At 42.4% G+C, this 27,280-nt stretch overlaps 1 protein-coding gene across 4 annotated transcripts in view; it reads right to left on the bottom strand.

Annotated features, from left to right (window-relative positions):
• The window catches only part of PRKCA (protein kinase C alpha), a 200,413-nt gene that overhangs the window by 139,527 nt on the left and 33,606 nt on the right, over positions 1 to 27,280 (bottom strand). Inside the window, exon 1 of one of the 4 annotated variants that reach the window (XM_081181353.1) lies at positions 602 to 684. The exons of the other annotated variants lie outside the window; for them this stretch is intronic. The gene's annotated coding sequence lies outside the window, so the exon portion shown is untranslated. Of the gene's footprint in view, positions 1 to 601; positions 685 to 27,280 lie in introns of those variants that run through there. 4 annotated transcript variants of the gene reach the window in all.

Raw genomic sequence — 27,280 nt, 5'->3', positions numbered from 1 at the left:
GTGGGTGGGTGGGTGGTTGCTCCAAGCCACGAAACCAGAGATCCATGGGTATTTGTTCACATGTGCACATACACCTTTAGCGATCTACCATGTTTGCACAAAACAGCAGTCCAAAAATAAAAATAAGCCACACCTCACTCCAAACTGCGTAAGGATTTGAAGTTGTTCACATGAAAGGCTGCCCGTTGCTTCATTTCCTCCCCATCTCCTCTACCCATGGGCGTAGTCAAGTGGGGAGGGCAGAGAGGTCCATAAATCTTGTGGGAAAAGGTAGCCTTTCCTTTGGGCTGATGGAAACAAAATGGAAGTAAGGAGGATGGAGTGAAACAGCACCCAGCCAAACATCACCACAGGGATTTTTTTCAACAAGGGAGGTGTTTGTCTTCCCCCTCGCAAAAACCCCAAATTTCACAGCATAGGAGTACTGTGAGTGGGGGCTGGGCGCACCACATTGGAGACCCCCAGCACAGTAGTTGGGGCAATCTCATCCTTTATTTCCACACTGTCGCTCCAACCAAATGATCTGTCAAGAGAGCTATGGACTGGCCAGGACAACTTTCCTGTTATAGCTTCTGGGATTGACAAGGCATCTGAACCTCACCTGAGTCTACTCCAGCTGAGGAATCACACACCTACTCCCCAAGCTGGCGAGCCCCACCTGTGCTGTGGGTCCTTGCCTGTCTTCCCTCAGAACTGGCAGCTATAAATTCTGGAATCCTGAGGTCAAGGGTGCTTTTAATGAAAGGGCTAGTTCCATACTGTTTTTATTGCAATTTCAGTGGTACCTCGAGTTACAGACGCTTCAGGTTACAGACGCTTCAGGTTACAGACTCCGCTAACCCAGAAAATAGTATCTCAGGTTAAGAGCTTTGCTTCAGGATGAGAACAGAAATTACACGGCGGCAGAGGGAGGGCCCATTAGCTAAAGTGGTGCTTCAGGTTAAGAACAGTTTCAGGTCAAGAACGGACCTCCAGAACAAATTAATTTCTTAACCCGAGGTACCACTATATGTGTATGTTTTAAACAGATTTTATATCTGTTTTAATATAGTTTATTATATATAATATTATATAGTTTAATATAGTTTATATAGTTTTAATTCTATTAATGTTTAGTTGTTTCTTAATGACTGAAATTTTCTATGGTTTTTTTTTTTAGCAATTCTTGTTTTTTATCCATAAGCCACATTTGATTCTCATCAGGGGAAAAACCTGGAGAAAGTTTGGGGATTATAGTAATTTATTGCCCTAATATAAACTACTTGTAGGGTATTAGGCATTAAGTTACTCCTAGAAGGAATGCATTTTAAAATAGTTTCCCTGAAAGCAAAATTAATTATGGCTGTCACCCCCCAGGGCACATGCCCAAGGCCTTATAAGATGAGATGAAATTTCTGAGCTAACAAGAGTGGCTGAAATAGAATAGAATTGGCTTGTGTATTGCTAGAATCAAATAAACTTTACAGATATTGGATAGCTCTAAACATTTAATGCAAAGCTACCCAAAGGATTAATGATGATTTAACTATGAAGCTTCAAATCAGCTGCTTTGCTTGCCTTGAATAGCTGAAAACTATGCAAGAAATGGAAATGATTAAGTGTATTCATTAGTTGTAAATTATATTTATTATTTATTTTGGAGTTTATATCTCACCAGCTCTGCTTCAAAAGCACTCCAGGTGCCCTATTACGTATTTTCAAGTATAGTTAATAAAGGCCAATCATGTCAAGTATTTACTATTCTTTGGAAACAACAAACCTGGAGACAGAATAACATATTTCTTTTTTTCAATTTCATTTATAATTTCCCATTAAATATAGCCTTACATTCAAAAACTGACTTCCCTCCCCACCTTCTATGATTCCATTTATTTATCCATTAAGACTGAATATTCTAATTTCCCCATATATTCATATTTCTCCCTTACCCCTTCAATACTTTATTTATTCAATACTTAATCTTCAATACTTTAAACTGCTGAACTTGCATTAACCCTGCTAACATTTTAACCTATGAACATAGTTTTCAGATATTCTGCAAACACTCTTCATTCTTCCTTAAATACTCTGTCTTCCTGATCTCTTATTCTACTAGTTAAATTTGCTAGTTCTACATATTCCATTAATTTCATCTGCTAATCCTCCTTTGTTGACATTGTTCTCTATTTCCATTTCTCAGCATATACCATTCGGGCTGCCGGAGCTGCGTAGAGAAATAAATTCTTTTGGTCTGTGGGGTCCTCCATTCCTAATATTCCTAACAAGAAGGTTTCTGGTATTTTTATTAAAAGTCTTTTAAACCCCCCCCCCCATTCATTATATGAATGAAATCCTTTGCAAATTTACATGTCCACCACCTCCATTTCTTGACACTCCCAGAATAGAAGTCATATTTCCATAGTGGAAAACGATAATCCAGGGCAGAACAAGCTGAGTTCTGTTCCGTTTCTGACATCCTCAAAATCAAGGTAAAATATAGGTTCCCCACCCCCCAAAAGTTTTAAGCAGCATCACAGACTTTCAAAAAATTGCATTCCACACTCATGCACACACTGCAAAAAAGATACACAAGTTGATTATTTCCAGTGCCTAACACCATCACTATATAAATATGACTAGTTGTAGTAGTTCCATGTGTGTGTGTGTGTATCTTCGTATGATAAACTGGCTTAGGCTAGGGAAACGAAATTCATGCTGTGCTTCAGTGTTTATGAAAGGTAAACAAGAGACATTTATGATTGCTGTGTTTTAATTAGGCCATTAAGCTCAAAGGCACCGAGAGCCATTTGAGCCGAAAAGAGCAGGCAGTGAAAGCCAAGCAAAATATTGGAATAATTTAATTTTATAATGTAAATCCAGAGTCTGACACATGCAGGAACACACTAAAGCACAGCAGCTGGGATCCACAGAGCCAGCTGTGCAAGCAGAAGCATTGCTCCCTTCTTGCCCATTCCCAGCCAGTAGACCTAGCTTGCGGGCCTGGAAGGTCCCCTGATCATCATGAACAGCCTTTCAGTAGAACACAAAGGCATGAGGAGGGGCCAGAAATGATTGTGGAGTTCTGTAATCCCCACCACACTGTCATGAGGCATCAACTGGGCTCCACAAGGTGTTGTGTAAGGTGACAGTTCACCGGATTGAGCATATAGATCCCAGCATATAGTACAAGGGGAGGAAATTCGTCTGTCTCGAGTCAATACAACCACCCTCTGCCTCGGGGTCCAAGGCACAGATACAAAAGCAGGCATCAGAATTGCAATGTGCGGCACAGACGATTTATTAATTATAACATTTCTATCCTGTCTCTCCATTTAAAAACAACAACACAAGGCATTTGTAGCATACAAGATCTCCCCCCAGCCCTACTTAGTTGAGGGGACACATGCAGGAATGGGGCCAGCAACATGCCTTAAATGCCATTCCTTGAGCAATTTGCTAATATTCGTGCTGCAATGGGCAGTGGAACCATGCCCGGCTATACAGTGATCTGAAGACTGTGTCCGTCCGTCCCCTGGTGGAACCTTTTGATGTTTTCTCAATGAGATATGTAGTGGTAGAAAAATGTCCCTGATAGATAACTTCTCAGTCTCAAAAAAAAAATGTGCACGGCTACAGGGGAGTGTTTGTCATTTGTGGCAGCCATGGCAATGAGGAAATGGTAAAAGTCTGAAAACTGCTAGGCCAAGCCAAGATGCACAAACCAAGATTAAGCGCTTACCCAGTTAGGTTATCACGAGACTTTAAAACAAGTCAGAATATACCTACCGTATTTTTTGCACCATAACATTCACTTTTTTCCTCCTAAAAAGTAAGGGGAAATGTCTGTGCGTGTTATGGAGGGAATGCCTACGGGTGGCATGCCTACAGATTTTCCTCCTCTAAAAACTACGTGTGTGTTATGGTCGGGTGCGTGTTATAGAGCGAAAAATACGGTATATGCTTTACCTGCAAAGGGCCAGATGTAGATGTGCTAGCAGGAACCAGCACAAGTCCGGCTAGTGAAACAGGATGTCCCCCAAATCAGCTCTGAGGGGTCTGGAGAACTCCAGAAAAGCACACAGGGATGTGATTCTATCAGACAAAATGAAATGCTTGAGAGCACAGAGCTGAATGCCTCCCATTGCAGTGTTAGAAACTTGGATACATAAGCTAGGTACCTAATGGCTCCTTAAACCAGGGTTATAGTCACCAAAGAAATGCCAAATTGCTATTTTGGGGGCAGTCAGCTCAAAAGTCACATTTTTCAATACAACATTTTGGTTCCTTCAATTCATTCTGATTGCGCAGATACAATATAAAAGGTAGAATTATACAGGATGTGTTGCTAGTTTGTGAAAACAGTCAAGATCCAAAGATCCCCAAGCATGCACCTTCAGGTGGTGGAGACATCGGGCGCCATCCTGGCACCCTCACTTGGTTGCAAGTGGCCAATGGCCAGATGCAAAATGCACCTGGAGAATTTTGAATGCCCTATTGTATTTTGCCTTTACTCCTTGCAGCAACAACTACAGTACAGTACTGTCAAGCTGTTATATCACTTTCAGTTGTTATGCACAGGACTGCAGCCTAAACTCTTTGAAAACGGGGCACTCCGCAAGTGAGTTTTTTCCTTTCTGGATCGTTCAGAACGAAACACAGACCATTTTGAAGAAGGGGGAGGAAGGTAAACAGAAGAATGAGTGATAAGAGTGATCTGAAGACTTGGGGGGTGTAGTTTTGAAAATTAATTATTTGCTGTATTTATTTTATGTCCACTTCCTTGCAAATTCTGCCACTTAACAGGTCCATTTGTCATATAACTATCATCTGAGGAATCACTGCAGTTAAATTCAAAACAAAGTGAATCACTTTGGCAGCATCCTTTGTAGCAGGGCCGATTTATTTTACTATGTGTTATACAGAAACCATCTCAAAACACTTTTGTTTATCAAATATTCCCTGCTCATTTTCCCACCGGAGTTAGTGACAATGCTGAATGAAAACAAATGAAAAGGAAGAATGTCTGTCAGATGAGCACTATATTAAAGCTTTGTGAATGGCAGTAAGTTTTTAATACCAATATTCGGAGGAAACACTCATCTAGCCTCTTTAGAAGAATGATGTTTATATTCCAAAACAGTGGCTGGAACATTTCAACAGTACTTTTAAAACACACAACTAGGCCTATGTTTCAAGTTATGTTCCCCCCCCCTTTCTGTACTATTATGAGACTATGATCTATTACAGTAAAAAGAAAGAAATTATTTTAAACCTTATTTACACAGCCAGATATTAGTCAGTAGGCTGAATACATAAAGTGAGCATGTATGGAACAAAATACTGTGCAAAAATCACACAGATTCAACCATATAGCATTTAATATTAGTTTGCAATTATGCACATGACACAAAGCTAAAGGGTGTGAAGAGCCACTTTGGAGAGTAAGGTTGCAATCCTTAATTACTCTTATACTGGGAGTCTGAATGAAACCAAAAGCCAAATGGAAAGGATTGTGCTGCGCTACTGCTAAGTTACACTTTAATAGCAAATGAAGTTGATACATGAAAAAATAGGGTTTAGGAAACAGATTGCTTATCAACATGATAGGAAGGCAACATTAGTGCTGTGTTATGACTGGCCTGAAACATGAAAACACCATTGGTATTGCAATGCTGACACAATATAACAGTAGCACACTATGTTACCTTTACCCTAAGCTACAGATGGCACCTGTCCATCTTGGGATCAGTGCTAGTGAGGCACAGGCATCAGGATGGAATAAACCTTTTGACCAAGAAATCATTTGCCTCTGAATGAAATTGTGCCTTTAGAAAAACACAGCAAAGCAGTAGTTCTATTATTAATTCAAGACAATGAGATTTAAAACTACAGAAGGCCCTGATTACAAAACATGCAACGCATAGGCCACATTTGCACATGACAGTGAGCTAGAGCTGCAGAATTATTGTGCATGCTGCCTAATCACTCCTGCTTAATTTCTCGCCTGGCATGAGAAGGTGAAACAAACCAGGAAGCCACAATTGAACTTGGCTTCCCATTACAACCCATCCCGAGGGCGTGGCTTGTTTCTTAAGAAGACAGGACTCATATGCCAACACAGGTAGAAAAAAGTTAGGTAGAAAAAAGTGACAACCGTGGGTCCAGACATAACAGGAACCCAAGCCGAACTGTGGCTTCCTGGTTTGTTTCTCTGACTCACAGCGAGGGAGGAGTGCACATCAAGCCAGCAACCCTGGCTTATCATGACATATGAATGTGGCCTAAGAGGTTCTTGGGGAGTTCTGATTCCACACGTTTAGAGCAGTAGCCACTATGGATTTACGTCTGAAACAGATAAAATTATTATGACTCACTAGTTGCTAATGCCTCCAAAAAATAACAAACAAAGCTGGGTTGTGATGTAGCTCCGCACATCAGCTACAAGCTGACGAGGACACAAAAGAAAACAAAAGCAGCCTCACAGTTCTGTACACAGTTAGTCATACAACACACAATCAACTTGTGGAAATCACTGCTGCAAGGTGTGGTGGTGGAGGATTAAAGTTTGTCAACAGCCACTGATCATAAAAGCTAAAGGAGCCTCCATATTTTAGAAGTTATGTACCTTCAGATACCAGATGCTAGGGATAAAACATAAAATAGCTGTTAAATTCATGTTAATTCTACTAATTCTGTTTTGCACTTAAGACTAGATGCACTTGTTTGCACCACATACATAGCTGGCAGTGTTTAGACAGAGTTTATGACTCAGAATCTCAAGGGTTTTCCCCTACTCTTTTTTGGCTGAAACTGGCAGAAGTGCCTCTGACTAATGAAACATGAAAGAGAGGAGATCTATGGTCAGAACCAGCTAAGTCAGAAGTGCAAGACAAGTTTGATGGTTTTATTAGTTTTGTTGCAAATTTACAGCTTATTTGTTTTATCCCTTCTTCCCTTGTCCCTCCCCTCCCCATCATGTAGACCAGGGGTAGGCAACCTAAAGCCCGGAGGCCGGATGCAGCCCAATCGCATTCTCAGTTTGGCCCGTGGACGGTCCAAGAATCAGTGTGTTTTTACATGAGTAGAATGTGTGCTTTTATTTAAAATGCATCTCTAGGTTATTTGTGGGAAATAAGAATTCGTTCATTTCCCCCCAAAAAATATAGTCTGGCCCACCACATGTAGACCAAGACTACCTATCTGAGTAAAGCCAGCTATGACCTCATATAAAAGGGAGACAATTTGTACTCAAGAAATGGAATGGAATACCAACAAATATCCCTTTTCTGATATGAAGCAGCCACAGTTGTAGGGGCTAATTTGAGCATGCAGCATACGCCCAACTGAAATAATGCTACAATTCAGGTGATCTTTCAATCTCTCCCTTTCCTGACAAAATAGGATCACAGGAATCTGAACTGACAGCACCATGCAGTCAACCAACACATGTAGCCTGTGTGCTGAAGGAACCACGCATGGCCCCAACATTAGCTTGTGCTAATGATACTTCTAGATGGTAAATGTGTGAACTAACTCTGTGCTATCCTGCGCTATCCTCAAGAGATAGATGCTGATCCAGCAGGCCGTTCCATAATGTCGCCTGATTCTATAGAGTAGGGAACATGAGGCCCTTCAGACATTGTTGGACTCCCATCAGCCCCAGCCAAGAAGAAGAAGAAGAAGAAGAAGAAGAAGAAGAAGAGGAGGAGGAGGAGGAGGAGGAGGAGGAGGAGGAGGAGGAGTTTGGATTTGATATCTTGCTTTATCACTTTATCTCAAAGCGGCTAACAATCTCCTTTCCCTTCCTCCCCCACAACAAACACTCTGTGAGGTGAGTGGGGCTGAGAGACTTCCAAGAAGTGTTACTAGCCCAAGGTCACCCAGCAGCTGCATGTGGAGGAGCGGAGATGCGAACCCAGTTCACCAGATTACGAGTCCACCGCTTTTAACCACTACACCACACTGGCTCTCACCAGTGCTAATGGTCATGAACGATGGGGGCTGCAGTCCAACTACATATAAAAGACAATAGCTTAACCACCCCTGATGTAGGGTGCTCCCTGCTCTATGACTTTTCAACTCACACTTTCTACAACAGCCATTTAGGGTTCAGGCATTATGGCAACAGAACCTGTGTGTGCAATAATGCAAGTTATGTCCTGCTGCTGTCGTTTCATTGTATAATTCTAAACATAATCTGTGATTGTTTTAGTTACGACGTTTTTGCAACCCACCCTGGGACCATCTGGTGCAGAGCCAATTATAAGTACAAGCAACAAACAAAACTGGTGGGTGTGAAGGAGAGAAATGGCATAAAATTCAACATCAGCAGATGGGAGGGAGGTTTCCAGACCCGCTCCCCCCCACTCTCCCTGCATTTCCATTATCCAGTTCCACTCCACTCCTTCCACAGTGAGGCTTTGAGACCAGAGGTGATCCTTGCTCAGAGAAAAAGGAAGAAGGGGAGAAATAATTATGTGCACTAAACAGAGCTCTCGGGGGTAACAGCAGCAGTTAAATCAATACAGTTAAATAAATAAATAAATAAATAAATAAATAAATAAATAAATAAATAAATAAATAAAGTGACCACTCTGTGGGTTTGCACTCAATGCTCCTTAGAAGCATTCAGCCACAGCAACATGGCCTCTAACTCTTCACAGTGAAAAGTGTTATGTACTGAAGTTCTCACCCTGGGCCAGCAGGGGAATACTGTAGATAGTTTTCACTCAGGTCCACATATGCAAATAAGGGATTGAAAGTGACGTTCAGTGATTAGATAGTTACAGAAAGTTGTTACAGTTGCGTTGTACTGGAGGCTGGCTGAACCCTTCAGTTCAGTTCTGTTCTGGCCTGTGAATAAACAAGAGCTGTTTGAAGAATCGCTCTGTCGTCTGATATGTTCACGCACAACTTAACAAAAAGGGAGTCACTCTGTGTTCTCATCTGTGGATATGTTGCAATTCCTGCAATAAGCAGCAGTATGTGCTCAGAAGAACAGAAGCAGCCAAACCACCACCAACTACATCTCTTTTTGAATCTGAAGTAAAAGGTGGTGGGGACCCAATTGGAACTGGGTTATAAAGAAACAATATAGTCAGGAAGTCGTTTTTTTAAAAAATAAATAATCTCACGTTAAATACCATGACTATTTCAATTGAACTCCCACTCATTTTCATAGCTTCTCTGCTTAAAAACAGAATTTAGGACGGCAAGAGTGAACCAACAAAAATAGAATCCACATTAAAATATGCTCTTAATATATTCATAAATTGAAGACATGCAGACAACTCAAGAAATAAAACTACTGAATGTTCAAGTGATTAATTTTTTAAAAAAAATCATTAGCCAGAAAGTCATCAGTGAAATGCATCCAAATTTAAATCTGCTAAATCTACTAAGACGTTTTGGCTTTTAATGTCCACCGATGAAGTAGTGTACATTTGATGCAGTGTCCAAAAGCTGCTTAGTCTCTTAATCCTAAAACCCATGAAAGGATGCATCTAACCAATCTCCGTGCTTTAGAAAGCAAAACAGTTTTCCGGCAGCATGTTAAATGTGAGCACCTTGGGTTCAGCTAAAATCTTGACAGCCTTACTTATAAGGCCAGGGTCTAATTTGGGCTGGGCCTTACCACCCCTCTGGCTTGCCTTCTATTTTCAGTTTTTTCCCGCCTGTACTTTTGGTTGTTCTGACCACATGCAAGGATTCTTTGCCTTGCAAAAATGTCAAAAACTCTGGCTCGCATCCACAGAGTTAACGGGGCATGCTTAGCTTACCCCTGGCCTCCACAGAAAGGTTTTCACTGGTGACCAAATGGAGCACTATCTAGTATCCAGCCTGTTCCTTGCTTTTGGTTGTTCTGACCACATGCAAGGATTCTTTGCCTTGCAAAAATGTCAAAAACTCTGGCTCGCATCCACAGAGTTAACGGGGCATGCTTAGCTTACCCCTGGCCTCCACAGAAAGGTTTTCACTGGTGACCAAATGGAGCACTATCTAGTATCCAGCCTGTTCCTTGCAAGTTGTGCCAATGTAACTGAAGCAGTAAGTGCGCATTGCTGCACTGCCTCCCACATTCCTTCAGCGGCACTTGCCTCGCTATGATGTCAGCTAAAGTCCGGACTTCTTAAGCACATTTGCAAATATAGAGCTCGCCAAGCCCAGTCTCCTTCCCGAGTCCTAACAAATAATGTCACCAGTTCTAACACAAAGCAAGAATCAAAAGGGTTTGGGGAGGTCTTCTGAGTTACTTGACAAGAAGTGAGCCTGAACTAACTAACCAACCAAATAAATAAATAAATAAATAGGCAAAGAGGTTCAGGAACACACTGTTAAAAGCTTGCACAATGCCAAACCAGACAGTTTCCACAAACCAGCAGGTGTTAGATCCAAATTCTTTGTAAAAAAAATAAATCCAATATTATAGCTACCAAACCAACAAGTATCTATTATTGCCCTTTTGTTCTTTTTTTTTTCTCTTACACAAAATTAACACAGCATGGGTTGGCAGAGTGCACTGACTGTAGGACTTCCATCTGGTACAGGGTGGATTGTGTCCTGCACACCCAGCATCTTTCCTGAAATATAAGGCCTAAAAATATGTAGGCAACCCTTTTAATGACCTTTCTAATATGTGAATCAGAAAGAGAGAGAGAGAGAGAGAGAGAGAGAGAGAGAGAGAGAGAGGTGATTAACTGTGCATTTCTAAGAAGCTGGTGAAATTATCCATTATGCGGCTGCAGAATCAGCAAAACAGGCCTCCTAGTACTAGCACAAAGGAACACATATCACTCCTTCAATACGTGTTTTGGAAGCATACCCTGTTTCTGTCCATGGGAAACCCACAGCAACAAGAGTTTGTGGCCAGCAGTGATGCTGTGCAAGAGGACTGTATACAAGGGAACTTTAAGGTTAACACTACCCAGAGCCCCAAGTCCAACTCTCTCAAGTGTTCCCTGAGAACACTGAGCAACAGAACGAAGAGTTGGAGACTGGATTAACACAGCAGTTTGATCACAACTTAAACTTGAACAGCGACTAACTACAACAGCATGGGCAGGATCAGGAGGCCTGGAAATTACTACAATGATTTGGCTTACAACAAAGAGCCCTCCTCAACACATTTTCCGTGGAAGCGGCTGTTGAAAAACCAGCTGTAACAGCTATTTAAAACCAGTGTTAGAAACCCATATATATGTATGCAAAAGCTAGGAGCCAAATTCTCACCTTAAACCCAGGTTGTAATGGCCCAAACGGAATGTCTAGTTGCCATTTTGGGATAAGTATAATTTTTCAAAGGATGGACTGACTGAGATTGCTTCTCAGTTAAATATTTGGTTAGTTTAGATGACAACCTTGAACTATGTTAAGAGCTTTGAGAACTTAAAGAAGAAAAGTCACTTGAACCAGGGACGATCCCCATATAAATTGGCCTATTCCTACCTCTTTTACTTAATGGTGACTGCTCCTGCTCAGGCTACACAGAAAAGCATTTTGGTTCCAGAAATTCATTCTGACTGTGCAGATAAAATGGAACTGACAGAATTCCACAGGTGGGTTATTAGTGTGTGCAAACAGTTCAGATCCAATGATCCCCCAATGGTGGAGTTGTCAGGTGACATCCTGGCACCCAGACATCGTCACTTGGTTGCAAGTGGTTGAAAGCCAAGTACAAAATGTGCCTGGCTAATTTCAAACACTGTTTAAAACTGTGGTCAAACAAATATCACACATATTCATGATAGTGGCCAAATCACACCTAAAATGAAGTTCAAGTAACCTATAAATCAAACAGAATTGGTTGTGTTCAGAAGGTCATCACAGCCTTTAAAAGATGTGTAGCCTAGTCATATCCATGTTTCATGCAGAAGCATGCCCCACTATATCCACCATATCTTCCTTACAGGGCCGTCTTTAGCATATGCGCCGCTGTGGCGCAAAGATCCGCCCAGTGGCCCCCAAATTTAGTTTAGTCCCCAAATTAACTTTTATTATTCTTATGTCACTATTATGATTTGATAAATAGTGCTCACGCCCGCGCGGCTCCAAAAGGAGTTTGGGTTTTTTGCGGTTTTTTTGTTTTAAACCAGCTTTTCTAAAGAAGACAAAGAACACATTGGGAGTCGGTGTAAAGACTCCACGCATGCGCTTACGGTCGTAGGGAGGTGTCTGAAAGATGAGACGGGCGGGCATTGTGCGCATGCGTGGGAGAGCCATCTCGGGCAGCCTTTCATTGTGGGTGCAACCTTATTTCTAGAGGAGCTGGGAGGGCCTTTGGCAAGTGCGAATATACGAGTTCTTCTTGGGAACGTTCCAGAGCCAGTGTGTGCTCCCGTTGCTAGATAGGCGCGTTCTCTTTCTGTCTGTCTCTCCCTATTTCCTGTCACTCCCCCTCCTCCTGGCTTAGGCGGCAGCTTCAGTGGTCGGCGCCTGGTGCCCCCCCCCCCGAATTCGACGTCTGGATGCCCCCGCACCCCTTGCACCCCCGGGTAAAGACGGCCCTGCTTCCTTAAATACCACGACCCAGGTCTATTTATAATCACCCCACTCCAATCAGGTATATGGCATGCTACTAGTGTACAGGAATTTCTGGGCAATCACAAACTCTTTTTTGCAGTTAGAGGAATTTAAAGAGAAGTTTAAAGAGCAGTTCAAAAGATTCCATGCAAACCTATGGTCTGTAGTTAGAAACTCCTGCACAGTACTAATTTTGATGTTTCATGTTTCCTATTATAGCCATGTTGGATACAATAGTTTAATTGCTTCATGCATAGACATCTCTTTGCAGCACAGAAGAACTAAGCTACAGCAATGAAGAATCCAGACAGCTTAATAGCTATTGAAGAATCTTCACTTGTTCCCCTGACTTATTTGTACAAAACATTTTCATCAAGGTAAAGATATTCAGACGACATTGCCAACGGAAAATGAGAGAGAGAGACCAGAACGATAAAGTCAATATTGTCTTAATCCTGATGAGATTCTCGGGGTACAGATGCTTCATCAACAGAGCAGTTTGTGTAAAAATTAGCAAGTCAGCATTTCACTGACTACTACATCCAGTGGAACAGGCACTTGAAGCAACCAATGCAGACATGGGACACAGGACTTTGCACTGCAATGGTGGCAATCCACATGGTAAGTAGCTCTAGACTTCACAGCTGCCCAGAGCCTGCAAATCAACCTTTCTGAATCCTGCACAAGAATTCAGGATTGCCAGCGCATGCCACTCCAGCCAGCTCCTGCCTTTCCCCCTTGGCAAATATTTGAGATTACACTATATTTTGGTAGTGCAAGGCTGGCACACAGGCTACATATAGCCCCCTAATAAAAGCTAGATCTTGCTCAGTCACTTTGCACTGAAAGAAAATAAATAAACAAGTCCACCTGTCATGTTCTGTCATCTACACAGCATACACACACTTTCTGAATTCTACATTAAGGCCAGGATTTTGCATACATAAGATTAAAAGCATTAGCTTTGATATCATCACCTCAAAATAATTATTTTTAAAACATACACCCTAACTGTCAGGTTATCTGATCATATCCAGCTACAGAGGCCAATTGTAAATTCTGTGAGGCTGGCATAAAACCTACTTTGGTATGGAAACATTTAAGTCTCCTAGAAAGCCTCCTTTCCTTTAGTGGATGTTGAACTTGCCATGGCTAAGCCATTCTGAGAAGAATACAGTTGGGTTCCAATGCCAGGAAGAAGAAGAAGAAGAAGAAGAAGAAGAAGAAGAAGAAGAAGAAGAAGAAGACGACAAGACTGAATTTTAAAATACAGTGTGATTTTGAAGAACAAATCAACTTAATTATTTCTGAAATCAAAAACGCACCATCTATATATTCTTAATACTGCCTAGCATTATACTATTAGGAATAACTGAAAGGGAAAATCATCATTAGATACTGTACATATTCCACCCACACAAAGCTTCTGAAATTTAAACTGGCTCTTATAAGCTGTGTCAGTCTGTATGGCCTAGAAGCCACAGGAAAGGAACTGCAACAGAAATCAATACACTGCTTAAAAGTAATGCAATTTTGATATATTTTTTAAAGAAAATAGAGAGCACAAGATCAACTTATGATCCTCAAAATAGAACTATGAAACAAATTACATGACCTTAATTGAAATTAATATGCTACAACTATATTGCATCTTTATTTAGAGCTAAAATGTATGACCAGCAAAATAATCCTCTACGTTAAATAATCAGCCATTTGTTTCTTGAAATTTTGTTATCTAAAATCAATCCATTTATATGCACATTTTGGCGGCAACAGGAAAGACTTGTCAATAAGGCAAAAGCAAGAAACGTATGAAATAATAAATCATGCCTGTCTTTCACGTAATTAAATTCTGCTGAATGAATAACTGGGTGAACAAAATGCCTATAGAGTAAAATAGATAAAGATTGCTATCGCTTTCAGTGACCTAGCACGAGTGATCAGGAGTTGGAAGAGCCGATGACACTCAGTAGTAAAGCACCATGACAACTCCTTAGCACTTCAAATTTCAAGCCAATACAGTTTGAATACAAACATACAACCTTTATTTATGTATTTATGTTGAATTTGTTAGTCGCTTCATCTTGCCCAGGGCAATTCAAAGCAACTTGCAGCCAAACAAACAGACAGACCGAAACAAAAAAACCCCACATAGATGCATTCAAACCAAGAGGAAAAAGAAATACATTTAAAAACACCCCACCCACTCCTAAAAGGGTGCAGATAGTTAAAGGCCAAAGGTCTGGTTACAGAGGCAAGTTTTTGCCTGGTGCCTCCTTAGCAGTCCCATTAATTTGTCCACCAGGAACAGTTTCTGAGTAAGCTTCACTGAAATAAATGACTGCCGAAGTTAAGAGCAAATGCAACCTGGTAAGAACAATGTGAGGTTGTCTGGATTCAAAACATTATGACCAAACTGAAGGTCTAATCAGGAACCATTGTTAATAATAATAATAATAATAATAATAATAGTTATCATAGGTTGACAACTTGAAGGGCAGGATAATGCTAAAGCACGCATGTGACCTCATGTTGTTGGGTAAGCCTCTACCGTTTAGCCAAAATTCTTCAGGCATCAGGGCTTGAATCATCATCCATGTTCAAATATATAAAAGGATGTCACATAGAGGAGGGAGAAAGGTTGTTTTCTGCTGCTCCAGAGAAGCGGACACGGAGCAATGGATCCAAACTACAAGAAAGAAGATTCCACCTAAACATTAGGAAGAACTTCCTGACAGTAAGAGCTGTTCGACAGTGGAATTTGCTGCCAAGGAGTGTGGTGGAGTCTCCTTCTTTGGAGGTCTTTAAGCAGAGGCTTGACAACCATATGTCAGGAGTGCTCTGATGGTGTTTCCTGCTTGGCAGGGGGTTGGACTCGATGGCCCTTGTGGTCACTTCCAACTCTATGATTCTATGATCCAAACACTTTAGCCCACATTCCCCAAACCCACCACAACCGTCAGTATTGTAGCCTAACACTCATTTCTGCTTATTCTTGCTTCTTAAGTACAAAGCAGGGGCCCGAACAAAGTGGATTTAAGCAGAGTGCTTGCAGCTGAAGGACGATGTATATTTCTGTCAATATGCTGCTGTGTGTGTGTCCCCCCCCCCCAAGTTGAGCATAAACTTTGCAATTATAATGAAATGAGTGGACTGAAATTCAGTGAAGCAGATATGCCAACGGAAATATTTAAGTACTATGCTTAATTGGTGATGCAATTACAGGCCCACTTGGAAGAAGCAGATGACCTGGACCTTGGACCTGGACAGCCTTGGTAACCCTAGTTCAGTGGTGGCCAAACTTGGCCCTCCAGCTGTTTTGGGACTACAGTTCCCATCATCCCTGGCCACTTGTCCTGTTAGCTAGGGATGATGGGAGTTGTAGTCCAAAAACAGCTGGAGGGTCAAGTTTGGCCACCACTGCGCCTAGTTGATGACCTTTGTCAGAAGAGGGATAGGGAAAGAGCCACCTTGATGGTTCGCCTTCACCTCTCAGCAGCTTTCAACACCACCAACCACAATATCCTCTTGAATCAGCATCAGCAGTTTTGAGTAATTGACCCTGGGACCATTTACTGAAAAGTGATCTTGAAGGACAAACAATAAATAAAATATATGTAAGAGAAGAATTTCTTAACTTTAGAATCCAGTTTAGTTTACATGGCAAGTGGGTTTTTTGCTTCCATGCCAAATCTCACTTAAGACTCTCACTCTTTTTCAGTTAACAGTATCTTAATCAGAAAGGCATTAGGAGGTCATCAAAGCCAAGGTTAATACCATTAAGCAGGAAATCCAATTATGCTATTTCCAAGTAGCCCTTGCCATTAAAGAGATCTAAGTAATGAGCTGGTGTCCAAATCTGAAAGCAAACAACATGAATGCTTCAGAAATCCTTGCAAGTCCTAGGTCTTTAAACACATTCAGGTTTCAAGAAACCAGAACTGGAAAGCCTCATTTTCTTACTCCAAGCACATCTTTAAAATATTTTGTTTCTCCAGAACATACACAGAGCACAGAATTAAGCATGAAAATTTTATCTATTAGATTCACTCTAAATAGTCTTGTCCAAATTTTGCCTCTATAAGAAGTCAAATTCTCCCAAGCAGTTAATGCAAATCCCCCCTTTTAAAAAACACACCAGACACTAAATTCTAATTAAGACTTCAGTAATATTGCCTCCACAGAGGACTGCAAAACCAGCAACTTCTTACAATTTATCCTGGCTTTCCACTTCTACAGAAAACCCTCTGTAACACTTGCCACATTCCACAAAAAAGCAGGGCTGTTGATTACACTGCTAGCTTCTTAACTACATAGTCCTTTGAATATTTAGTCACTTCAATACAGGGGAGCCTTTTAAAAGGTTTTAAATAGGAAACCTTACTCCTTATTTCCTTTTAAATACCAAGGTAGGCTCCAATTTTATTTGGGTGAACTGCAGTTAATCCAATCAAGTACAGTAATGCTGAGGGTTTTCCCTAGGCGTTCTTTTATAAATTCTCTATATGAGTCTGCTTACCAAGTCACAGCACTCTCGGCAAGCAGCAGCCGGACTGCTTCAGTTTCAGTACCACTTGTGCAGAACTACATCATTCCCTGCCAAATCTTATTAAGTCCAATTAAGTTCTCCTTGAATTCAAACATGCTGTAAAATAACACCAATTTTTGGGGGAGCAGAGAGGAAGACAGGTTCCACATTTAATTTGAGCACCGTGCTAAAGATGGGAACTTGAACTGTATTTGGAAAACTATTACTTGAAATAAGACTGTTTTTGTTTTGTTGTTGTTACATGGACCAGGTCTGAATGACATTAAATTTTGCCCACAAACATCCACATCAAGACATCACAAGGTGTAAGCTCAAAACACAAACCAATCAAAATGTTGTCATAATAACGGTTTGCAGAACAATGCAAATAGAAACGAGCACAAATCAACCAGGTGATGATCCAGGTTTTCCCTTGGGCTTCTACACTTGCAAGTGTGAAATTCCCATGTCACACTCTCCTGTAATTTAACAGTGCTTGTGCTCCCCCTCCAGAAAATAGCAGTACCATTAACTAGAACTTGGCAATTGTCATAAATAATATTAAACTATGGTGCAGGTGAGAGTTTACACATAATCATGTGGCCCACTCCAGTCCATAAACTATTATCTGGCAGCCCCTAATACTCATCACAGAAGCACTTGTGCTTATAGAAAGTGTGACGGTTTATCAGTTGGTTCCTGATATGCTACAAAAGCACTGAAGAAGATGGTTGCCACTTGCTAGCCCTGAAAGGCAAAAAATGGTTTTACGTCTGAAAGTGCAGACACATTCTTAGCCTTCAGTGTTAGGAATAGAACACTGGAATAGGAATAACTAAACTGCAGCAGGACAGTATTTTTCTGAAATAAAGGGCAGTGGTACCTTGGGTTAAGTACTTAATTCATTCCGGAGGTCCGTTCTTAACCTGAAACTGTTCTTAACCTGAATCACCACTTTAGCTAATGGGGCCTCCCACTGCTGCCACGCTGCTGGAGCACAATGTTTGTTCTCATCCTGAAGCAAAGTTCTTAATCCGAGGTACTATTTCTGGGTTAGTGGAGTCTGTAACCTGAAGCTTATTTAACCCGAGGTACCACTGTATAGTTCAGCCTGAATGAGCATAGGAAGAGAAAACATTTGTTTGTTCCTGCCCCACCAACAATGCACTGCTCCATAGGAAGACACATATCACACTGCCCTAACTATTGCTTTAAACCAAATGGATGAAAGGAAGACAGAGGAAATTATATCAGCTTTAAAGGTTCCTTTACAGTCCTAACACCTCTGACATGAGCCAGATCAGCTGAATGTGTTTATACAAGGAAGAGATGACACTTCAAACAGCTCTCAGTAAGCAGACACATTACACCCATATTCTCTGACATTAAACCAAACACGACCTTGCCAATACAGTGGTACCTTGTTTCTTGAACTCAATCCGTTCTGGAAGTCCGTTCAACTTCCAAAATATTCAAAAACCAAGGGATGGCTTCTGATTGGCTGATTGGCCCCGGAAGCAATGCCAACAGCCCAAACAGACGTTCGGCTTCCGAAAAACGTTCACAAACTGGAACACTTACTTCCGGGTTTGCAGCATTCAGGAACTAATTTCTTCGTCAACTAAGCCATTCGGAAACCAAGGTACCACTGAATACAGATGGGCTGGTTGAGTTAACTAAAAGAGAACCTCCAAATTTCCCACTGAGCTAGTCAGTGTCTTTTCTAGGTGGAAACTAAACCTGAGACTTGTAGGCAAAGGATGTGAAAGTTATGGTCCTCTCCCTGTATTTATTTATTTATTTATTTATTTATTAATGAATGAGCTTGGAGTGTCATACAGTGTTGGTTCCAGGTCTTGGTGGAAGTTTGGGTAATATGTACTGCTCACACTGAGTCCACCTCTTCCTCCCATTAAAAGTCATGTGAAGAACCAATGGATCAAGTGAGCTTTGAACCTAGATGCAAGCTCAGCTCTCTTCTGAAAAGCACTCCTATCCCATGAGGAAACAAAGAGCACTTAACTCTTCAGATTTTGGTCCCCACCCAGGGCACATACCCTTCCCTATTTTTATTCTTTTTAAAATGAGGTTTCTTGGGTTTGGGGGTGGGGCTGCTTTTTTGTTTTGACTATGTTTTGACTGGTTTTGTTTGGAGGTGTTTGGATTATGACCATTAACAGTTTTTCTTTTGTGATGCCCATGATATTGTTTTAATTTCAAAATGTGCCCCTGGGCTTGAAAAACTCGGGAGTCCCTGTTTTGTATTGTCATGTTGAGTGGCAGTTCAAACCAAGGTTAGGAAGATACAGCTTGAAACAAATGAACCATAGTACTAGATGAGCTTACGAGCTTTAGGTCCTTTCCAACCAGAACCCTGGAACAAGTATAGGAAGCAAACATGTAGAAGGAAAAAATACTCAGTCTTTCATTTCAAATTACACTTTAAAAGCAAATACAGTGGTGCCTCGCAAGACGAAATTAATTCGTTCCGCAAGTTTTTTCTTCTTGCAAGTTTTTCGTCTTGCGATGCACGGTTTCCCATAGGAATGCATTGAAAATCAATTAATGCGTTCCTAGGGAAACCGCCTTCAGACCAGGTCCGGGGACAGTCTGTCCCCCAACCTCTTCTGAAGGCTGGGGGGGGGACAAGGGCTTTTCTTCCCACCGCCAGCCTTCAGAAGGCTGTTCTGAAGGCTGGCGGTGGGAAGAAAAGCCCTTCTCCCCGCCTCCCGCCCCGCAAGCTCCGGGGACAGGAGGGCTTTGCTGCCGACCGCCAGCATTTTAAAAGCCCCCGCTGTCCCGGGGCGATTTTAAAATGCTGGTGGGTGGCAGCGAAAGCTTCGCTGCCGCCCGCCAGCATTTTAAGATCGCCCGGGACAGCAGAGAAGTCTCCGCTGCCCCGGGGGCTTTTAAAATGCTGGGGGTCGGCAGCGAAGGCTTCGCTGCCACCCGCCAGCATTTTAAGATCGCCCGGGACAGCAGAGAAGTCTCCGCTGCCCCGGGAAGGCAGGCGGGGGGAGCAAAGACTTTTGCCCCCCGCCGGCCTTCAGAAGAGGTCCAGGACCTCTTCTGAAGGCGGGCGGGGGGCGAAAGTCTTCCCCCCCGCCTGCCTTCAAAAGCCGTCCGGGACAGCGGAGAAAGGCGCTGCCTTTCTCCGCTCTCCCGGGAAGGCAGGCAGGGGGGAACAAAGACTTTCGCCCCCCGCCCACCTTCAGAAGGTGTTCCCGCCCCGCCGCCCGGCTTCGGAGCACCGTTCCGAAGCTGGGCGGCGGGGGCAGGCTTCTCCCCACCGCCCCTTGCTTCAAAAGAGGTCCGGGGACAGCGGGAAGCGCTTCCCGCTGTCCCCGGACCTGGGGCTGCAGGGAGAAGATCGCTTATTCCCCGCTGTCCCCGGACCTCTTTTGAAGCAAGGGGCTGCGGGGAGATCGCTTCTCCCCGCCGCCCCTTGCTTCAAAAGAGGTCCGGGGACAGCAGGAAGCGCTTCCCACTGTCCCCGGACCTGGGGCTGCAGGGAGAAGATCGCTTCTTCCCCGCTGTCCCCAGACCTCTTTTGAAGCAAGGGGCTGCGGGGAGATCGCTTCTCCCCGCCGCCCCTTGCTTCAAAAGAGGTCCGGGGACAGCGGGAAGCGCTTCCCGCTGTCCCCGGACCTGGGGCTGCGGGGAGAAGATCGCTTCTTCCCCGCTGTCCCCAGACCTCTTTTGAAGCAAGGGGCTGTGGGGAGATCGCTTCTCCACGCCGCCCCTTGCTTCAAAAGAGGTCCGGGGACAGCGGGAAGACCCACTGTCCCCGGAGCTTGCGGGGCAAGCTTCGTCTTGCGAAGCAAGCCCATAGGGAAATTCGTCTTGCGAGGCAACTCGAAAACGAAAAAACCTTTCGTTTTGCGAGTTTTTCGTCTCGCGAGGCGTTCGTCTTGCGGGGTACCACTGTACAGGAAGTAGAAGCTTACATCCTCAATGTGAGAGAAAAATTAGCAGTATCATATTTGGACATCAGAAACATAGATATCCTTAGAAGCGATTTGGAATACCAGAATCAACTTTATGTAGCTTTTCCAGGCAGCTACAGGATGGCAAACTATGCTTTAAAATACCATTTCTCAGAGGGGTGTTATATTTAATCGCTCTTGAGGTTAAATACAGTATTACAAGAGAAAAGGAATGTGACAAGTCACAAAGGCAAATCGTCTCTCCTGCAACCTTTGCTAAGTTCAAAGATAGACGGCACCTTTGCAGTTTATGAGACCTGCTATTTATAACACAATGATAACCACATACAAGAAAGCTTTGGAAATATTGCTGTTTGTCTCACACTCTACAACTCTGTACGTGGGCTTCACGGGACTCTGGAGCACCTTCCAACAATACTTCTGTGGTGCAACATTTGCATAAAGAAGCAAGCCATGGAATTGTAGAATGAACTGTAAAATGAGAACCTTCCGCTTGCTTTAAAATAAAAATACATCTCTAGCCCACATAATTCTAGAAAATACCAGTGTTACTTCTCAAAGCAATATATACTTCTGAATCTAGCCAGTGGGTCTTGTATGCAAGACCAAAAAAAAAAAATCCAGATTATTAAAGCTTATTTCTGTCCTTTATTTAAATGCATTTATAATAATGGGAACTGGAACAGTGTGGTGTAGTGGTTAGGAGCGGTAGTCTCGTAATCTGGTGAACCGGGTTCGCGTCTCCGCTCCTCCACATGCAGCTGCTGGGTGACCTTGGGCCAGTCACACTTCTCTGAAGTCTCTCAGCCCCACTCACCTCACAGAGTGTTTGTTGTGGGGGAGGAAGGGAAAGGAGAATGTTAGCCGCTTTGAGACTCCTTAAAGGGAGTGAAAGGCGGGATATCAAATCCAAATCCAAACTCTGGAACTGCATCAAAAATATGCCATCAGCTCAGGGGAAGAGAATAAAAAGCAAGCTGTGTGGCAATGGGTGGAGTAACCAAAGTGGGATGGACTGCAGCCAGCAAGATAGCTAGAAGATGGATGAGAAAACAGCCTACATTTTCATAGGCCTAAAAGGTCTTGTTGTGTTGCTTATAATTATCTCACAGATTATACATTCCTCATAGCAAGGGCTGTTTTACTCATTCTGCTGCATGGGTGGGTGTCAAGAGGTCTACCTTGATTACAATTATTCACAGTGACAATGATGCCAATAAAACGTGAACTTAAGGTGGCTCAATTAGAATGCCAAACATATATACGAAGACACCCCCCCACCCAAAGTCATTCAAACTATGCTGACAGGAGACCTATTATTTTGTCAAATCAGGGGCAGACTGAAGAGAATCCTTGGTTATTATATTTAACCAGTTTCCTGCCTTCCTACTTCTTGTTGAGTGTGTGTGTCTCTCTGTGTATATACACATATTATATGAGGGGTTTTTTGGGAAGGGGTTAGACTGAATGTCTGGGGCTCCCTTCTAATTCTTGGATCCAGCATGGATTCAATTGCTGGAATAGCCAGGCCAGCCTGGATGATGAGTAATTAAGAAGAACACAGTGATGGGCCATTAAGAGAGCAAAGGAGAGGGGGCTTTGTGCCAGAGGTAAAGGGGTGGGGCTCCTCCTCTAAGATAAGTTACTAGGACAAAGCTGGAGTTTGAGAGCAGAGTTTGCTGTGGAAGAATCTGCAGACCAGAAAGGCAGAGGAAAAAGCCATGGCTGATTTCTGACTGAACCCAAGACTGCAGCTATGGGAGAAGTAAGTCCCTCCTGGGGTATTAATGCTGTGAACCCGTCCATCGTAGGCTCAGGCTGTGTATATATGTGTAAATAAGCAACATATCATAAAGACAACACAGTCTATGCTGTGCCTCATTTCCAAAAGGAACCACGAACCCTGGGCAAGCCCCTGGAACCTCACGACACTCAGAGATTGGTAGCCTGCAACAACAACACACACACACACACACACACACGAGTATGGGGTTGCTGAGGATCAGTAACAACTGCAGGAATGTGGAAATGATGGGATGTCAGTGGTCCTCAATCAACCTTGTACACTTTCTAATAATAATAATAATAATAATTTATTATTTATACCCCACTCATCTGGCTGGGCTTCCCCAGCAACTCTGGGCGGCTTCCAACAAAATATTAAAATACAGTAATGCATCAAACATTAAAAGCTTACCTAAACAGGGATTATGATTGTGTGTGTGATTGAAACAGTATGTGCTTGAAGAATTCTCCCCTTTCAGCTAAGGCTAACATGATAATGTTTAGTTTAGGAGGGTAGAATGGGGCCGCTACTCCTGGAAACAAAAGTATTATTACATCATCCAATCAATCCCTTAACTCTCTGTAGTCAGTTTCTACTGCAGATCATCCCAAGATTTCAAGTCAACTCAAATGAATACTTTGTGTGTCGTGTTAACTCATGAGATTGGTCTATTCCTGTTAGCCACGCAAGATATGCCAACCAGAAGCTTAATGATGTCATTTGTACAAACTTCAGTAACCTGTTTGGGCCTTTCCAGTTCATCAGTGTTTAGCTTTTTAAAAAAATTAAAATAAAAAAGCTGACTTACCGCCCATGTGTAACAGAAAACTCAGCATACCCTTAAGTGTATGTTTCTGCTCTAGGCTTCCTCATTTTCAAAAACTCAGGAAATAAAATTGCACATTAATTATGTTGCAACTGCTATGTGGATTGCAGTTTCACAAGGGTCTCAGGCACCTTCTGAATACAGTGGTACCTCAGGTTAAGTACTTAATTCGTTCCGGAGGTCTGTTCTTAATCTGAAACTGTTCTTAACCTGAAGCACCACTTTAGCTAATGGGGCACGATTTCTGTTCTCACCCTGAAGCAAAGTTCTTAACCTGAAGCATTATTTCTGGGTTAGTGGAGTCTTTAACCTGAAGCGTATGTAACCTGAAGCATATGTAACCCGAGGTACCACTGTATTAACTGTGTGGCATGAATTGTTCAAAGGGAAACACATGTGCGCACCCAACATCTATGCCGTTCTGTGACATTTTCAGCGTTCTTAAGTATTTTCTTTGAAAACAAAAAGCTTCAGAAGAAGCAGTCCCTCACCCTTTCAAACGAAATGCCAACCAGTGCAAGACATTTTTCTCTGCAACAATCCTCTGTGATTTTAACAATCTTATGTTTTTATTTAGTTCTTTAAAGGATGCGTACTACTTCCTTTCTCCTGCTGCAGTGCAAATTGCAGCTGGATTTAAATGGGGGGGGGGAGGCAAAGAGCCGTACATCTCTCCCTTTCCCACTTCAGTCATTAACGCAGACTGCAGCGCTGCCTCTGAATTAGAAGCCTGTGCAACTCTTACATAAAGTTAAAACAAAGGGAGGGCACAGCAGGCATCCAACTGTAGGAATAGCTTCCAATCCAAGTACTAACCAGTAGCTCAAAGTAATTGCTTAAGGAAAGCTGCGATTTACAATATTCTGTAAGGGTTTGCAAAGTATCCCTAGGAACACTTTTCAGATAAGCACCAAAAAGCTCTGGCCTAGCACTGGTTTATGGGACGCGGGTGGTGCTGTGGGTTAAACCACAGAGCCTAGGACTTGCTGATCAGAAGGTCAGCGGTTTGAATCCCCGCAACGGGGTGAGCTCCCGTTGCTCGGTCCCTGCTCCTGCCAACCTAGCAGTTCGAAAGCACATCAAAGTGCAAGTAGATAAATAGGTACCGCCCCGGCGGGAAGGTAAACGGCGTTTCCGTGCGCTGCTCTGGTTCGCCAGAAGCAGCTTAGTCATGCTGGCCACATGACCCGGAAGCTGTACGCCGGCTCCCTCGGCCAATAAAGCGAGATGAGTGCCGCAACCCCAGAGTCGATCACGACTGGACCTAATGGTCAGGGGTCTCTTTACCTTTAAGATAGATAAATTGAGATGATAGATAGATAGATAGATAGATAGATAGATAGATAGATAGATGATTGATAGATAGATAGATAGATAGATAGATGATAGATAGATAGATGATAGATAGATAGATGATAGATAGATAGATAGATAGATGATAGATAGATGATAGATAGATAGATAGATAGATAGATAGATAGATAGATAGATAGATAGATATAGATAGATAGATAGATAGATAGATGATAGATAGATAGATAGATGATAGATAGATAGATAGATACCAAGCACCCACACAAAAAATGTTGTGGGTGCTCAGCACCCATACCACAGGGTCCCCATGCAACTTCAGAGACCCTGGAACCGCCGCAACCCCAGAGTTAGCCACGACTGGACCTAATGGTCAGGGGTCCATTTACCTTTACCTTTTTTAGCACTGGTTTAGAGGCATGCATTCATTCAACCAACAGTTTGAATAAGCACCCTCGTTAACTGTGTTTGTTTCACCGCTCATGCAAGTTGCACTGGTTGAAACATTCCTCTGCTCATTAAGAACCTCACCCTCGGAGTAGAGGGTGCAGCAACTACTGAGCATGTAAAGAAGGAAAACGTGATTAGGGACAAACATAATTCCAAGGAAAACCTAACAATGAAATTCTGTGAGCACACTGGCACTGCTTACTGAAGAAACGTGGCAGGGTTTTCAGGTTCTTCACCTGAAAAGTCAGCAGAGGTTGAGACATAGGAAGCTACTTCAGCTGTTGTCTTACTGTGTAACTAAACATGAACCACACCTTTTATCCCAGCAATAACTATCTAGCAATACATTTCTTCTTTCCCGCTTAACAGGTCGGCCTCGAGTCACCCTCGCACAGTCGCACCTGAAGTCTGTTGAAATCACAATGTGATTTCAAAAGCATTGCGTAACTTCAAAAAAACAACACATTGCTTTGGAAATCTAACTCTTTTAACACTAGCCTGACTACTAGGATTAATTAAAACATTTAAACTATTTTTCTTTTTTTTAAAAAAAAATGCCCCACTTCAAATTATGGTCTGATGCACTGTGTCAAAGAATAATGTTAACATTTATAAACCACTTAGAGGGTTTTCGAAGCATAGATCTCGGTTCATTCTTACAGCCCACTTTCAATGTAGGCCAGTATAATTGCAAAAGGATTCTTGGGCCTGAAGCAGACACAATACTAGGAACCAACAAAAAGCATTAAGAGAACAAGAGTATGCTGAGAGAATAGACATTCACCCTTCCCTTTTACCTGTATTCTTTGTTCCATTTTACTCTTTGTCACCATTAACCCAGAGCCATAGTGGGGTGGGGGGGTGGGCTCTAGCTGGATGAAGCCTGCAGAGGGCGCCATTGAGGCTCCCAGCCTCGTGTGTGTGTGTGTGTGTGTGTGTGCGCGCGCGCGCACGCGCACATACACACCCAAATGAGCATGGGGGGGTGCCAAACTGGGGACTCAGCTAGACTGGTAAAGGAAAAGCGATTTATATGTGTTGCATATGCGATATAACATTGTGCCACCAGAAGGCGCTGTGGAGTCCCGTTTTTCTCTACCTGTTTTCCGTGTTTAAATTTACAACACGTTTAACCACACAGTAGCACAATGCCAACACTAGAGTTATACTATACAGTAGTTTGCTTTCAACATGGTTTGCAAACAAACTCCTAACTCTGGATTCAAATTCTAAGTTAAAAGACAACCATGATAAGCGTTAATGCAGAGAAAACACTATACCTGTTGATGCTGATCTGGGAAGAAGGGTGCAATTATAACGGTGGCAGGAATCCCATATTCAGGCAGCTGCCAAATGGGTATTTGCACTTTCTACTCTTCTCCAACCGGAAGTATACAAAAGTACAAAAGTTGTTTGTTTTTTAAAAAATAGGAACTAATATGTGTAAGACAGAACTATCTTACTCATAAAAAAATAGTTTTCCAAGTTATTTAAATTGGAAAGGGGACCTGAAATTTAATCCCCAAAATTGCACAGACCATATTTGTCTTTATGCATTATTATATTTGTGGATGGCTGCACTAATACAAATTAAACACACAATTCAGTGAACATCTTCTGTAATGCTATTGCTAGACAGAACCACCGAACTCAAAAGAGCAAATGGAAGGTAGCAGAGTTATAATATATAAATAATAAACGTTAATAGTAAAGGTTCGACAGTCATAATAAGGGAGGAAATACTATTTGTTTTCAAGAGGTCATGAATAGAGGAGGCAGGTGCATCTCTGTCTTATTCCACATTAAATTCTTCCTACTATGGATATGGGGGAGATACATTATCAAGTTATGGTAGCGAGATATTAAAGTCAGAGTTTAAACAACAGCAATAGTGTGTCCCCCCCCCTTTTGTAACGGGTCCAAAGTCTGACATG

The sequence above is a fragment of the Podarcis bocagei genome, assembly GCF_964188305.1.
Source record: "Podarcis bocagei genome assembly, chromosome: 2".
NCBI classification, from domain to species: Eukaryota; Metazoa; Chordata; class Lepidosauria; order Squamata; family Lacertidae; genus Podarcis; species Podarcis bocagei.
The sequence above is the reverse complement of the archived record's forward strand: the minus strand, read 5'-3'. Positions and strand labels throughout refer to the sequence as shown.